Below are 13761 nucleotides of genomic sequence, written 5' to 3' on the forward strand. Positions count from 1 at the left end.
TGCGCAAATGGTGCTTTACTGAAATTGCTCCAAAGGATCTACCATGACCACCATTGAACTCTCGTGACCTTTGTTCACCCATCAGAGTCAATATCGAATATTTTTAAGACCAAATGTATCGGTCTGGCTGAGCGTTTCTTGCTTTGTGTACCCCGGGATGTCACTTATCATTAAATGATCCATTTTGGTTGAATTTGTGGATGATTTGGGTTATTGAAGAGGCTACAACTTCAGTCTTCTCGTAGTTGTATTCAGTGAAAGGCTTTATTGGATCATGCCCAAAACTGCATGTCGCTGGTTTTCAGAAAAACCTGGCATTTACTCAAATGTTTATTGCAGTTTCCTTACAATAAGGGCGGGAAAGTTCATGACATTAGCCAAGCTTTAAATGACAAAATCGTGAAAATGGTGCGTAGGTTGAAAAGCGGTGAACTCGGTTTATTTCCGTTCAAAATAACCATTACTTCGCATTTGTTCCAAAAATCACTCAACCGTAAAGTTGTCGTCAATTGTCTTAAAAGTCATTTTAAACCAACTATACAAAGTTATAATATAGATAAAATAAAAATTATAAGATTTTTTTGAAAAACAAAAGTGTTGCGTTTTCATTGGCACTCAGTTTACATGGAAGACATAAACTTAGCGAAATGGAACCCACGTCATACCCTGATAAATATACAAAGGAGAAAAAAAACATACAAGATATCCCAAAATATGCGAAAACCAAATTTCAACGGAAAAGTTTCTGCTACAACCTTGGTTGTAAGGCGGTCTAGAGTAAACGAGAAAGGAAATAAAACCCCAGCATTTCGACAAACACTATATTCTGCAGTGATGTTTGAGACTTCGGTTAATCAAATTGTCACCTCTTTTGATATTTTGTGTCTCTGGGTTGGTGTTTCAATGACGTTTACCTAAATCTACTATAATTTATAAACAAAGATCCACAAAACCTGCAACAATGAAACATTTAAACGACACTGAATGAAATAAACAATTAAAGCGATTTTGGAGGTACATTATACATGATTTTCTGGGATTTGTTTTACAATCAGAAGACTGCGTAAAATCTCAATCCAGTGTATATGTTAACCCTTATTAAAAATTCTGGAAGACTAATAATGTCCACAAAGGACCATTTGAGGAAAAATACTAAATCCGACGATCTCATGTAGTGACAGCGTCCGTCAAGCATTCTATATCCAAAATACCACCCACTGCTCAAATAAAATGGATAGTATTACCATTTTGGTTTTGAGCGTTCCTAATGAAGGCAACTGTAAACAAGTGCTTCGACGCACCAAATTTGTGAAGTTTCATAGACATTTTCTAGCACTGGGTCGACATCGCTACTGTTGAACTATTTGTCTCCGAGTGAATCATCACATCAGTAGTCAGTACTTCGCCTGAAACATCATTTATAAGAAATGCATCTCCCTCATCCAAAGCTCCTTTCACGGATTTGGTTATACTTTTTGAACTTTTGGATTATAGCTCTTCCTCTTTTATATAAGCTCTGGATGTTACATATTTTGGCCACGAGCATCACTGAAGAGACATGTATTGTCGAAATGCGCATCTGGTGCAGAAAAATTGGTACCTTTGATGTTATTATAAAATGCATCTCTCAAATAGTCCGTTGACTACGTTAGAAGTTATCAACAATTTAGGACTATAGGGTTCTAATTCCGTTGAGTTGACAATGGATGGTTTTAGCAAATCTGTTTAAAACACTTTCGGTCAGATATCTCTTTAATAATATAAACATCCTTGACTATCGTTTTTATTTGTTTTTGTTTTGTGCGTACATGATGAAGGTTGATATAGAAAAGCACACCAACACATCCATTTATAGTCTTAATTTCGTTACATACGGGGAGTTAATTATAGAACAATGAGAGACTAATATATATGTACTTGGAAAATCAAAATAATGCAGTAAGATTTAATTAATAATACATTATGATATTTTATGTATATACATCTGAGTTCTATGTGTTCGGAGGATTCTCAGTATTTGCGAATCTAGATGCCCCTTTTAAAATCAATTAATTTGACCATTTCAGTTTTAAAGAATACAATTTATCATCTTCAGTCAAATAAAAAAAAAAGAAGGTATGATTGCCAATGAGACAACTCTCCACAAGAGACCAAATGACACAGAAATTAACAACTGGAGTTGTTAAACACGTGGTATCATGCTAACACAGTATTCAAAGTCTTCTTTTCATGAATGAAATATCACTGTTTGAGGTTGAAGCAAAATGATAATAAAAGTTTTACGCATTGATTTGTTATCTTCCAGTCACCGTTATCAAATAATTAAATGCTGTCTCACAGCAAATGAAATTGCAAGACATGCCGGAATACATGTTTACAAATAAATCATAATCGTGTTTTCATTCATAAAAAATATTTAAGATTTACAACCTCTTTACACGCCTACACTTTATTTCCGCATATTTAACTACAATCTTAAAAGTAATCTTGAATAATATGCATGTAATAAATACTCTGTATACATAATAATGTATATATTAAGTCAGTTTTGAAGGTAATAGTTTATGGTGATAAAGAATAGAAACTGATTATAATGGACAAGTTAATAGATGATACTCCTTCTAAGTCGAATAACTGTCCTATTTCTGTGTCATTTAAGTCTCTTGTGGAGAGTTATCTCATTGACAATCATACCACATCTTCTTTTTTATACTAATTAAAACGTACGAAATCCGTACTACACACGGACTTCCCGATTATTTCACTTTGGTTTCTGGTCTTCTTAGGCCTTCAATGACACCTCGTCTTGTACTGCATACTTAAGTACATTAATAGTTTTGTTATAATAGATGTATAAAGACTGGCCATTTTGTTTGTGTGTGCATTAGATGTTTATATATCTACAGGGCGACCTCTTTTGCCAACTTTACTGTTTATTAGCGTGTAAGGTATTCTTATTTTTGAACTTTGGACTACAGTAAAACAAATCACTGCATTTCCTACTTTTAAGCAACACACATTAACTGTTTGAAAGTGATCATTTACTAGTAATCTCGTATTTCAAAACGAATCATTCAACTTAGTGAACCTATCCGATTTAACTTGCATAATAAAACTGAATGATAGATCTCTTCAAAATGTCGATAAAAAGAAAATTATCGCATCTTGTAAGATTACCTGAGATACATATTACATAGAGAATAATACATTGCAAAATCCGTATCATATGTCGTATCATCCCGAGACATCAATATCAGCCCAAGGGCCTTTACAATACAGTAACTTTTGTTAGGAGGAACACATATACGATGGTATACCACCAGATCGACCGAGTGAACGAAGCAAAGATCCTTCTTGTCCAGGGAAGACTACAAACTATTTAATTCAGAGTATTTTGTTCTTTTATCAAATCAAAGCTTATATCTATATATTGAAACACACGAATGCCCTTAAGACTTAAAACTTAATTGAATGAATCTTATAAAACATCTTTATCCTCCTATCCCTATATCCTGCAAACGGTTTTTGTATTTTGAATACAAACGATCGAGAAAAAATATTGAACATCTGTCCCGCGAAAAAATGAATTTGTGATGAAAAGTAATCAATCGGATTATAGGGTTGAACTCTAAATGTAACTAACTACATGCTTATGGACATGAACAAAAATACAACTTTCATTTGAATAAAACTTATATTTTACATTACTGGGTATATTTTTATGGAGTTGGTTGATCGTTACGGAATACTGTTTCGCAGATGATATCGGACATGTTCTTATGCCGTATTTACAACCCCCTTCCCTTTTCACGCATATGACCTACAACGTAAGACTATTTACCGGTTGTGTAATAACATGAGCAACACGACGGGTGCCACATGTGGAGCAGAATCGATTCTGCTCTCCGATTCTGCTCTGCTAACCCTTCCGGAGTACCTGAGATCACCCCTAGTTTTTGGTGGGGTTCGTGTTGCTTAGTCTTTCGTTTTTTATGTTGTGTCTTGTATACTATTATTTGTCTGTTAGTATGTTTTAGCCATGGCGTCGTCAGCTTGTTTTCGATCTATGAGTTTGAATGACTCTCTGGTATCTTTCGTCCCTATATACGTTATACGTGATTTGAACGAAATTTCAATAACTAGGAGTACTCTTATTTGGGTGCTTGGTGTCTTTTGGTTCATGTTAGTTGATTAATTTTTTTACCTCTTTTGAGTAAAACCAATTACTACTGATTTGTATAGTTTGTTCTTCTGCTGTATTGTTACGCCATTGTTCCAGGTTAGGGTAGAGCTGAACGCTCACAAACATGCTTCGACCCAGAGACCCGTCACATCCTTCATGTGCCTGTCCCAAGTCAGGGGTCTATAGGTCAGTGGTTTTCCCTTATTTTTGTCTGTTATATTTGTTTTTCGTAAAACTTTTTTGTTATAAATTATGCCACCAGCTTTCTCTTTAATTTGTTTTACAATTGTATGTAGGGACCTTGTTATCCATTTAAACGGTATTGGTTTCTCCCATTGTTGAAGGCTAAAATGTCGCCTGTTTATAATTACTTCCATTATTTAAAATCAGGTGGATTTTTGTTTCATTGGCTATCATACCACATCTCCTTATTTTCATTTTATACAACTTTTTGTTACAGTACATAGTTCAGTAAGTATAATTTGTTTATGAGTAATAAGTTTGTGAAATATATATCGTGTTCATTTTATATCACCTAAAGTCTTTTAAAGTCGTGCATGCATTGCACTTATTACAAATATACCTTTGAGCAAGGTTGTCCCGAGGTTCACTCCAACCATATAGTCCAAATTACAATGTCATTGAAGGATATAGAATTTTGCAAAAACTTAATAATAATTTGATGTAAATCAAAATTTTGAAACAGCTTATAATACATTGAAACTTTTATAACAATCAAGTCAAAACATAGAAATACGACCTTCAACACTGCGCAAAACTAATCCTTTGTCAAAGTAATAAGCTTTAAAAGGCCTTGGTATTATAAAATGTCAAACAAATTTAAAATAGAAGCTTACAGTTTCATAAAAAAAACAGTTAATAAACATTATGACAGACAGCAACAATAGTTATCAAAGGTACCTAGATTATAATTTAATACGCCAGACACGCGTTTCGTCTACATAAGACTCATCAGTAACGCTCAGATCAAAATAGTTATAAAGATTTGTAACTGGAAATTTATAAAAATGACCATAAAATGACAAAACATTGGTTTACAGGCCTAACCTTTGGTAGATAGTCACATACATGTTTTTTCACCTTTAGTCTTTTGACTACGTCAGAGAAACAAATTGATATATTTGAATGTCCCTCTGTTATCTTCCGTCCCCCGGTTATCTTTCGCCTCTCTGTTATCTTTCGTCCCTTTTTTTATCTTTCGCCCCTCTTTTAGACTCAAATTGGTCAATCAAAATTTCTCTGTAAATAGAAAAGAAAGGATATGGACATTCATCTATGACACAAAGACACCACACGAACAGCATTCATACTAAAATCAATGGAACATCATTTTAATTACTGTTCTTCATCTCGTAGTCATAGCAAGACCTTCCATACGGAGCAAATAATATCATTGCAAGTAATATAACTGTTCCGGACCATATGAGTATTTGGACCATACGCGTATGGTCATGACCATATGGGTATATACTCATATGGTCCGATCATACGCGTATGGTCGGGGTAATTAACAGGTTTACTTCTATTTGTCACGTCATTAAAAAGGCACTACCAAAGGTAATTGTATTATAGATCTATAAAAAAATTAATAATAACAAGATTAACAAAATGAAATAAGCAGTTTAACACAGTAATTAAACTCATCATAGATACCAGGACTAAATTTAGTATACGCCAGCCGCGACTTTCGTCTACAAAAGACTCATCAGTGATCCAATCCAATCGAATCCAAAAAATGTTCAAAAGGTCAAATAAAGTACGAAGAGCATTGAGGACCAAAATTCCTAAAAGTTTTGCCAAATACAGCTAAGATAATCTATGCCTGAGGTAGTAAATTTCATCACTAGTCAAAACTACAGTAAAAACTTTTTTTTTCAATTTTCGATATGTTATTACGAGTGAATGGCAAAATGTCGACCTGGGAGGATAGCTTCCAAAAATATCTTAATGAAATGTTACACAATAAATCAATTGTTTTACTATAAACTGACATAAAAGTCGAAAGGATAAAGAGTCTAATAATTTGCTTACTTTTGAAACTTTATTTAATTAGCATTTATTTAGCAGTGAAATATTCAGAATTTTTAAAACGTGTTTTTGTTGTTAAAAAATGAATGACATAACCGACAAGGACCCTAGTTTTATTTTCTAAGTTGTCTGGTGATATGAATTTGCACTTCAGTACATACTAATTTCCAAATTGTACACAAGAATCTAAAATTAAAATAATGCAAGACTAACACAGGCCATAGGCTCCTATTTGAATTGAAAATAATACATTTGCATGTAGAAATCATTGGTTTTTTTTTAAAGTGCTCTAAAATATGTTATTGAAAAACAAATACCTATATGGTCCAAATACTCATATGGTCCAGCCTGTTAATAAACAAACGAGCATCATACTCATATGGTCCGACCATATGAGTATACCGGCATATGGTCACGACCATACGCGTATGGTCCAAATACTCATATGGTCCGGAACATAACCACGGAGTAAATTGTGTCATAATTTAGCCTGACAATAATCAGTTTACTACTAGTAACTGACTGTGGTGAAACATGTAATTGCTAGAAACAACTTTCTCGAAGGAATAGTATTTATAAGATTAATGTCATCGACGTTATTCATGAAACAGGTTTATATTCAGGCTTGATTAATTATGTCAACATAACAGATTAGTAATTTATATATAACCAGGGAAGTATTATATACTTCCATGATAACTTCTTGTTCTGGAATAATCTGAGATATATTAGTATTCGCTAGATATTTCCAGTTTTTTCGGCTGTCAATCCAACAGGCGGGCAAACAATAAAACATTAATAAAGTATTGTGCTTCATTTGCTTAAATACATTTTGATTTAAATCCAATTTATCGGAGGGTTTCATGTCGCCTTATTAACTAGGCTGGTCTATGAAAAGGTTGGAAACTAAAACTTTTAAAACCAGGTTTAAACCACCATTTTCTACATAATAAAATACTGTACCAATCAGGAACATAACAGTTGTTATACATTCGTTTGATGTGTATGAGCTTTAGATTTTGCCATTTGATTAGGGACTTTCCGTTTTGAATTTTCCTCGGAGTTCATTACTTTTGTGATTTTACTTTTTTTTTCACTATTAGGTGCACCATAGCTCTTTTTTCAAGTTTTGGATTTTCATGAAGGAAATAGTCAATAATAAATAGTACTTTTCCTTAAACATTTCTTTGTTTATGGCATCAAGTATACAAGGTCAACTACCATATTTATTGTTTCGATAGAATCTTAATATATTGGAATCGAAATATATAATATTTGCCCCAGAAAAACACTTTTCATCAAAATTAAGCATACTCAAACATTTCGAAAGTCGACTAAGCATTTGGAAATTTAGGAGATTACATGATTTACACAGATGATAGCGGATATGTTCCAAATGTCGTAACTAAAAACTAAATCCCGTTCTCTCTCCCTCTCCCCTCTTTCCCCCGAATGTGGACTACTGAGTAAGACGTCTTATCGGTTTAATATTAACATAAGCAACACGACATGTGGAGCAGGATCTGCTTAACCTTCCAGATCAAATGAGAGAACCCCTAGTTTTTGGTGGGGTTCGTTAATGATGTAAGCGTTTAACAACCTTGACCTGCTTTACAGCTCTCCCACGGTCATCTCGGTGCCCGAAGGCGTTTGGTGAGCGTTTAAATATTTTCATACGTGACAATGGAAATTTAGGAAGGACGGCCGCCATTTTGGTTTTGGTAAGATCTGTTTGGTATGTTGAATATTTTGTTTACCGGGAACGTTCGTGTCGTAAGGTCTTTAGTTTTATATTTTACGTTTCGTATACTATTGTTAATCTGTTGGTATTTTCCTTTTTAAGCCATGGCGTTTTCAGTTTATTTTCGAATTACGAGTTTGAGTGTCCTTTTGGCATCATTCGTCGCTCTCTTTTATACATAATTCTACGTATATATATATATAGGCGATCCGATGGATACATCTGTTGTAGAGTTGTCACTGACTCAGACGTACTTATGAATATAATTATTTTCTGTGACTGTATATTACATTAATTTGTAGGATCCTTTACTATAGATAATTTAGCTGATCTGTAACAATAACATCTTCATGCCTTATATATCATGTACTGTAGTACGCCGCTAGATTAAAACTGACGTGGAAAGGTAACATATGGCCACCGAAAGCTCTTTTTTTGAGAGCCCAGGTGGTCGTGTGGTCTAGCGGGACGGCTGCAGTGCAGGCGATTTGGTGTCACGATATCACAGTAGCATGGGTTCGAATCCCGGCGGGGAAGAACCAAAAATTTGCGAAAGCAAATTTACAGATCTAACATTGTTGGGTTGATGTTTAGACGAGTTATATATATATATATATATTTATATAAAAGAACAAAAATAAGAACTAACGGTATAACTATTGCTATTGGCAAGTCATAGATTAAACAAAAGGCAAGTCGAGAAAAGACAACAAACATTCACAAAACAACAAACGAATCTTATCGTCACTTATTAACTTTGAAGTAGAGTAATTGTTAATTCGAACGTTTCAATCGTATAGAATTATCAAGAAAGCTTGATTAGAGCGCTTTGAGCTATATTCGAATAAGTGACATCTGTTATTTCTTTATTTGGGATATCTTGTAGCTGTAGCTAAGTATTACACATACGTGAGCAGATGTTATTTTCGTATTTTGGATACTATTATCTTGCATCTTTTACTTTTACAAAAAAAACTTTTAATTTTCGAAAAACTAACGAAAAAGCTTTTCTACCTCAGCAATAGATTACCTTATATGTATTTAGCAAAGATTTTAGGAATTTTTTGTCCTCAACGCTCTTTTTAACATTCATGATACTTTATTTGGTCTTTTTAACTTCTTTTTTTCGAGCGTCACTGATTAGTCTTTAGTTGCCGAAAAAACAAAATGTCTAACCTGGTATCTATGATTAGGTTTTTTTTCTAAGTATGACACAGATGTTATTCCTCTAAAATCATGATACATTGTACTTACATGAATGTAGCAGCATTCAAAACATTCATTATTACACTATTGTTGAAAGTTCGGGTGAAGGTTGGCGCCTATAAAATATTTAAACCCGCTACATTTGTTTGTACTTGTCCTAGTCAGGAACCTGATATATAAAAAATAAGATGTGGTATGATTGCCAATGAGACAATTATCCACAAGAGACCAAAATGACAGACATTTAACAACTAAAGGTCATCATACGGCCTTTCACAATGAGCAAAGCCCATACCGCATAGTCAGCTATAAAAATAATTCAAACGAGAAAACTAACGGCCTTATTTGTATGAAAAAAAATGAACGAAAAACAATATGTAACGCATAAACAAACGACAACCACTGAATTACAGGCTCCTGACTTGGGACAGGCACACATATGAATAATGTTGCGGGGTTAAACATGTTAGCGGGATCCCAACCCTCCCCTAACCTGGGACATTGGTATAACAGTACAACATAAGAACGAACAATAAAAATCAGTTGAAAAAGGCTTAACTCATCAGATGGACAAAAATACAAGTGGACGTGGACGGGTACTTATACATCACGACAACAAAAAGTCACTACGAACAGATCTGAGAGTACCTGTAGTTATCTGAAAGCTTGTGTAAAGCCACTAACAACTTATAAAATAATCATGTATCTAAGACTAAACTATCAATCCGTACACATCCAACATCCTATAGATTTAGTGTAAAGACGTCATAAACTGAATGTTTTATTTAATTTGATGATAGAGATTAATTATAGTGGCCTTTAAGGGCTGTTTTTGGCTCTTTTGGTCAAATTTTTGTCTCTTTAATACATCTTTCCTTTTTATTCTATTTAATTTGAATTTTGCGGGGAAATTTGATTTCTGCATTAATGTTAAACACCCCTCAGCTGATAGTTTGTTGTTAAATAAAGTACTAATAAAACCACATTATTTTACTTTTAACAATGATGGTTTCCGACAGGAATCCTTGAACTTCTCCATACATCATATAGATTTGTGAACTGTTTTTTTTTTTAAATTTCAAAACGAGTTTACAAACTTGAAGGTGTGTTATTTTCAAGCTATCTTTTCTTTCAAATACCCATATTTCTGGTGTATACATATGCGTACAGGACGAACTGATGAGTCAAACAAACAGTCAAAGCTCTAAATCGACAGCCATACGTTTATTATTAATTTTACGGTCAAAACATACAGGCAAGTATTATGTGCCCTTTCAAGAAGTTTTTCCCCGTATTTTATTGTATTGCACACCTCGTCAGCAGTCGTAATTTTCCAACGCAATGTACTTTTTGTTCTTTAGAAGGTCATCTCAATTTGCGTTTTGGCCTTTGAATACTCGATCTCTTTCGAGCTAAATGAACATCATTACACCAACTCGTCACTTACAATATACTCATGTTACGATGTTATGTAAATAAACTCATCATAGATACAAGGACTAAATTGTATATATACGCCAGACGCGCATTTCGTCTACAAAAGACTCATCAGTGACGCTCAAATCCAAAAAGGTCTAAAAAAAAATCAAATTAAGTTGAAGCGCATTGATATCCAAAATTCCTGAAAGTGGTGCCTAATACAGCTAAGGTAATCTATGCATGTAGAGGTAGAAAAGTAGTAATTTATGATAGTCATGTACATTTGTATGACGATATATTGGTTTGTTTGTAGTCATGTTGTGTGTTATTTACGAGGAAGACTCATAATGAAATAAGCGGTACCAATTTTACTGTAAAGAATAAGTTAAATTAAATAAGAATAATATTTTCACACAGTCCAGAGGGTTTAGTTTACTAAGCTGTACATTGATAAACATTTCCACATCCTCAATCACATGGTACATGTGAACATGGTCATAACAGTTAGAGGTTTAACTAGCTAACAACCCAGGTTTAATCTACCATTTTTTACATAAGAAAATGCCTGTACCAAGTCAGGATTATGTTTTCCATTCGTTTGATGTGTTTGAGCTTTTGATTTTTGTCATTTGATTAGGGACTTTCCGTTTTGAATTTTACTCGGAGTTCAGTATTTTTGTGAATTTACTTTATACATGTCCAAAGGGCGATAATCCAAACTTTCCCTGTACATTAATGTAGCTCATTTGCAGAATATATTTAATATCCATTCTTATAAGCTTTAAAATTTGTTTGACTCTTTAGAGCTGTTAAATTAAAATTAAGGTACATATGTACATCTGAATTAGCAATATTTTTGATAATTACACATACCCCACGTCCCCACATTGTCATTGGAGAAATTAAATAAGTGTAAGGAAAAAAATTGTATAAGAATAATTAATTTCCTGCCAATATGCACATCTAAATAGTATGTCCTTATTATCTACAAAATTTCATGAAATTCTGTTGTGTGGTTTCAGAGGAGTTGAAATGACAAACTGTTGCAGCAGTACATTAAAGTAAATAAGTTCAAAGGGGCGTAACTCCTAGAAAAAAAAATTAAATCGCAATTTCCCGTCGATATGCACAACTACATAGTATGTCCTTATTATCTGAAAAGGTTTCGTGAAATTCTGTTCTGTGGTTTGAGAGGAGTTGCGATGACAAACTGTTGCAGTAGTACATTTAAGTAAATAAGTTCAAAGGGAAGTAACTCCTAGAAAAAAAATTGAATCGCAATTTCCCGTCGATATGCACAACAACATAGTATGTCCTTATTATCTGAAAAGGTTTCGTGAAATTCTGTTGTGTGGTTTGAGAGGAGTTGCGATGACAAACTGTTGCGGTAGTACATTAAAGTAAATAAGTTCAAAGGGGCGTAACTCCTAGAAAAAAAATTGAATCGCAATTTTCCGTCGATATGCACAACTACATAATATGTCCTTATTATCTGAAAAGGTTTTGTGAAATTCTGTTGTGTGGTTTAAGTATCTTTCGTCCCTCTTTTAAGAGGAGTTGCGATGACAAGAAATAGGACTGACAGACGGACGGACGGACTGACGGACGGACGGGTCAAAAACATTATACCCTCCGCAACTCGTTCTACTTCTACCAAGTATATTAGAAATAGTGACTCAACTCTTAACCCCAATCTGTTCCATGATCTAGTTAACCCGTTCACATGTTATTTGGTCGTTTTCTGGAATCCGTCTATTGTGACAGTATCTTTTTATTCCCAACCTTTCCTAGACATGCTAATTCTGTCACAACTGTGCCAGGTATATATTGACATATTGTAGTTTCCGTTCAAGAGAACGTGACCATGGTGACACATGCCCGATGTGACTTTTTTTCCTATGACATTCTGTTCCTCATTCTAAAATCAGAAGACAATTGGTACATACTGGACCAGAGATCCATATCATCTTCTCACTCATTGTTCTACCTATTTGTCTTCTGATCACATGATTGTCTGTCGACCTATGATTGGCTACATATTATGATAAGGTAATAAAATTGAGAATGGAAATGTGCCAATGAGACAACAACCCGACCATAGAAAATTTTTCCTATGACATTCTGTTCCTCATTCTAAAATCAGAAGACAATTGGTACATACTGGACCAGAGATCCATATCATCTTCTCACTCATTGTTCTACCTATTTGTCTTCTGATCACATGATTGTCTGTCGACCTATGATTGGCTACATATTATGATAAGGTAATAAAATTGAGAATGGAAATGTGCCAATGAGACAACAACCCGACCATAGAAAAAACAATAATGTTTGCTCTCCATTGGATTCAATGGTAACGTTCACAGAATAACTGCTATCATACATGTCACAAGAGAATCACAATGTTAGTATTGTTCGTATCGAATACTGGCTTTTTTTTCAAATAAGATGTTAATTGAGAAATTCAGGTATCAAACTTAAATAAGAGTTATGAAATAACTGGCCATATAATTTTGTCTGTTTAGAAACATTTATATGAGAACAAATAAGCTAACATTCTAAATGTAAGAAACTAAATTTTATCAAATATATCGGTTTATATTAAACTCTGACCAAATTTTTAACAGATTTACTCTTCAGATTTTTATTTAAATCATTTTTATTATTGGAAATCAGTGGACCTTAATATTAGCACCATTCTATTTTTTCTACATACCTGACAATTTCTTACGGTATAGTTGAGAGATAACACTTTACGGGTATATAGTACGCGAATCTATACTTTTTTCTATTAGGTCACCTCTGCAATAAATAAATTGGAAAGATATTTAGGAAGTACACCACTAATTCATGGTCCCATTGCTTTCTATGTTAAATTTCTCCGTTTCAAGCAGGCACACCTTTTTTATTTTAAGTTCAAATAAAGTGGCAATCATTGCATTTCAAAGCAACACTTTATGGTGTCTTGTACTGAAAAAATCAACATACCTTACATGGCATATAAGAAAGAACTGGTTCCCGGAACTTCAGATGTACCAAAACAGGTACTTCAGATCTGACAAACAGACAAAATGTACCCTCTTTTTAAAATTTGGTGCAGTTTTTTTAATATTCAAAATTAAAAGTCCAAAAGTGTCCTACAATGATCAACAGTCCTTCAGCT

The 13761-nt window shown here is 33.7% G+C and overlaps 1 long non-coding RNA gene across 2 annotated transcripts in view; it reads right to left on the bottom strand.

Annotated features, from left to right (window-relative positions):
• Window positions 1-4789: 4789 nt before the first annotated feature.
• The window catches only part of LOC134723167 (uncharacterized), a 39472-nt gene continuing 30500 nt past the window's right edge, over window positions 4790-13761 (bottom strand). The window contains exons 3-5 of one of the 2 annotated variants that reach the window (XR_010108000.1): window positions 13315-13400; window positions 9228-9348; window positions 4790-5443 (exon numbers count right to left, since the gene is read on the bottom strand). This is a non-coding gene — a long non-coding RNA (uncharacterized LOC134723167). The remainder of the gene's footprint in view (window positions 5444-9227; window positions 9349-13314; window positions 13401-13761) is intronic. The other variant, XR_010108001.1, reaches the window with a different exon arrangement.

The sequence above is a fragment of the Mytilus trossulus genome, chromosome 6 (assembly GCF_036588685.1).
Source record: "Mytilus trossulus isolate FHL-02 chromosome 6, PNRI_Mtr1.1.1.hap1, whole genome shotgun sequence".
NCBI lineage: Eukaryota > Metazoa > Mollusca > Bivalvia > Mytilida > Mytilidae > Mytilus > Mytilus trossulus.